The following is a 3,777-nucleotide window of genomic DNA, read 5'->3' as shown; positions in this document are numbered from 1 at the left end:
ACACATCCTCGGGTGGGATTAGGACCTATCTTTACCTAGTAGACAATATAGGAACGTGTATATGCAATGTGAATTTTGTATTACTTATTTAAATGGTAGAGGATGGAGGATCGTCAGTTGATGTACACGGGTCGCACTAGTCAGAATACGTTGACCAATGAATGGCTTGACAAGACGGATACTTTAGCTTTGCATTATAACATTGCAATGAAATATTGTAGGCCCAGGTGGAAGAATCAAGGAAGGCACAAGAGGAGATTAAGGCGCAGATGGAGGTGCAGATGGAGGAAATGCGGCGGAGGATGGAGGAGGAAAACCGGATTAGGATGGAGCAGATGTTCCAGTACATGCAGAACTTTGCTACGAGCATGGGACAGTCTTTGCCTCCGCCACCGCCGATGATGTTCCCTCCGCCTCAGCCACCCACGACTACTCCTGCGAGTCACTTGACACATTGTGCTTAAGATTCAATAGTTTAAATTTGACAACTTTAGATGTTACCTCGGAATGTCCTATCCTATGTGCAGAATCAATCGGCGGCTTCGAATAATGAAGATCAAGATTTGTCGCAGTGGTCTCCTTGGCCTCCACGGAAGTAGACTTGGTTGTGAACAATGTGGAAACTAAATTGTGAGAAGAACTTGGATTTATGGATTATTTCGTGCTTATGTTGAACTATGCCTGTGGTGTTTATGAATTATGCCTGTGGTTGTGAATTATCCATGTGGTTGTTTATTACAAATGCGTGTGATATGTGTATTGTGAATTGAGAGGGGTCCGTTATACGTGGCAAAATATCGAAAAAGGGGGGGTTCTGGTCACTTTGCCGAGTGTAACACTCGGCAAAGAGGGGCCTTTGCCGAGTGTTTTGGACTTAACACTCGGCAAAGGGGGCGTTCCCAGGTGCAGGAAAGGTAACTTTGCCGAGTGCTAGGGTCAAGGCACTCGGCAAAGGGGCCGGGTTTGCCGAGTGCCTGGGACCCGGCACACGGCAAAGGGGGCCGGGTTTGCCGAGTGCCTGGGACCCGGCACACGGCAAAGGGGGCCAGCTTTGCCGAGTGCCTAGGACCCGGCACACGGCAAAGGGGCCGGGTTTGCCGAGTGCCTAGTGGATGACACTCGGCAAAGGTCCGGTCTTTGCCGAGTGTTGGCACTCGGCAAAGACCCGGTGTTTGCCGAGTGCCTCCCGTCTGGCACTCAGCAAACCCGCCGTTACCCCAACGCCGTCATCCCGCATTTCGCCGAGTACATCTTTTCGCCGAGTGTTTTTTGGCCGTCGGCAAAATGTTTGCCGAGTGCTCGAGTTTTGACACTCGGCAAACTAGTCTTTGCCGATACAAAATTCGCCGTGTGCTCTTTGCCGAGTGTTACACTCGGCAAAGCTTTTGCTGAGTGTTTTTAGGCCTTTGCCGAGTGCCCCGGGCACTCGGCAAACCTTCTGTTTCCCGTAGTGCCTCCAGGTTTGTGGATGCATGTCTTTGCAAGAGAAGTAGCGAGGGCATGACTTTCTTTTTTTTCCTTTGTTGAGGGGGTGATGAAAACTCACAGGTGAGGTAATTCTCTCATCTTGTAATGGTACATTAGTCATTTAGTCTGTATCGACCCCTTGGTCATCAGATCTGTTTCGTGGTGGAACTAGGGCAATCTTTGCAGGGTAATTATTTGGGAGTTTTCTGCAATGTTTTTAAATTTTGATTGTTGGTTTACAGGGTTAGTTTAATTTGTTTTTTATCAAACGGGAAGGAGAGCTATGCATCATTATTTTAAGAAGAAATAAATATACAACTAAAGTACATGTTACTACACCGCGCATCAACCATTTAAAACTGGAAGCAACAGGAATAAAAAATAGTTGGTTTATTTAATCTCATTCTTTCATTGCATAAATAAATTGATGCGGCATGTGTGATTAAGGATCATTTGAAAGCAGATTTCTGGTAAGTTTGTTCTTTTAGCACCACTCGTGCTTTTTTACGTTATACCATGGTAGATGAAATTGGAAACTTGTAATTTTCTCCTCTCTGGAAATAGTTTTAGCGTGTCTGAGAGGTTCTGTTCTATCATTAACTGTTAGTTTAGGATTGATTGTATTTCGGGGATAACCTTCCTTATCACTAAGAGAGGTTACTTGACCTCAAAGCCATGTCCTCATATATAATCAGCCCATGGAGTTCAAGCAATACAACCCATGCATTATACAAAATCTTACATTAACATATGATTAGCCAATTGCATCAGCTGAATTTCTGCCCTAAGACTAGGCTGTTCCTGACTTCATGGTTGGTACACAATTACCATATACTTGCCAGATGCCTTGATATCCGTCTCAAGACACTAGTGCTGCAAAAGAAATTAAGGCATCAAGTCAACAAGGTAATTTCATGCCATTCTTTTTTATTAAATGCAAAAAATGCTGGAGCCAATAGGATTTGAGGGTGGAATCTACATTGGGAATAAAGAAATTGTTGCAGAGCAGCGTAGTTTGCTTCAGCTTGAAAAGGGGTTTTTGGTTCATGTCCAAGTTATTAAATGCTGCCCATGGAGTTGATTAGGGATTGATCAGAAACTTTAACCTCCAAATTGGAAAAACACAACTCTTAGTTTTGAGTTGCAGCTTAAGCATATCATAAAGCCCTAAAAAAATTTCCCTAAAAAACCAAAGATCAACATTTTTGAGGTTTTCAACTTGGAACAGCTGATATGGCCTTTTGAGCTTGTTAGTGGCCACTAGGCTAGGTGGCATTATATGGGCTTGTATCTTGGCCACTGACCAGTGAACTCCGTGACTAGGTTGCGATGCTGTTATCTGACTATATGAGAAGTCATGAAAAATTCTTCCTTGTTTGATTTTGTCCATGTTCCTACAATATTGTTGAGCAATGACCATTGACCACACTCAATCTTCACCCTTTTCTAATATGTTTGTAATATAAATTCGCATTTCTTGGCACGTCAATGGCAAACGTGCTTGGTGTTTGATTCATGCTGATATATCCGTGGTAAATCATGCGATTCTACGTGGTGCTGATTGTAAATTGAACTAGTTGGCGCTGGTTCAGTAACAATTTTTTTAGATAATTAACATAGGCTTGTTATAAGAAATCTTAGCTACCTTGTTAACTTTTACAACCATGGCATGCATGCTAACAACAATGGACAGCTCATATAGGCTACAACCACCATGTAAAAGTGAGATATTTTCTGTATGTTTTTGAGGATAGCCATGAAAAATTCTTGCTGAACTTTGGCCCTGAAGCCATGACCTGTGACTGTTAGCACACCCAATCTTCAGTTCTTCACCCTCTTCTAATACATCTTGGCTAGACAATGAGATTCAAAGTATTCCATTTTAGATGGATATAAGAAATCCGAGTTAGCTTGTTAGTGACCACTCCTTTTCTAAGGTGACATATATGTCCTTTTTTGTACGGTGGCTTACTAGGGACATGCAGGATTTTGACAACTACCAATGCTTGATGGAAGACATGACAATGCTTTAGAAATTTTGACAACTGCGGATGGGCATGCCTTCGGGGCCAGCTCGTTCCACATTCTCATAATTTCTCTGCTATTTGTTTTCAAATTTTCCATACTGGAAAAAGTATATTTTTCATCATTTAAGTATTTTGAAAGTGTGACATTCATTCCATGTCAACTCGGAACGAAATCTCATCACTGAAACCATCAGTTACTGCAACTGAAAGCTTCAGGGTGAGGCAGTAGCAGAGAGCCTGTGATGTTGTTCCCTTGAGTAATTGCTTTCTGCCGGTGGCTCAC

This window comes from Setaria italica, chromosome II (genome assembly GCF_000263155.2).
Source record: "Setaria italica strain Yugu1 chromosome II, Setaria_italica_v2.0, whole genome shotgun sequence".
Taxonomy (NCBI): domain Eukaryota; kingdom Viridiplantae; phylum Streptophyta; class Magnoliopsida; order Poales; family Poaceae; genus Setaria; species Setaria italica.
Note: the sequence above shows the minus strand (reverse complement) of the source record.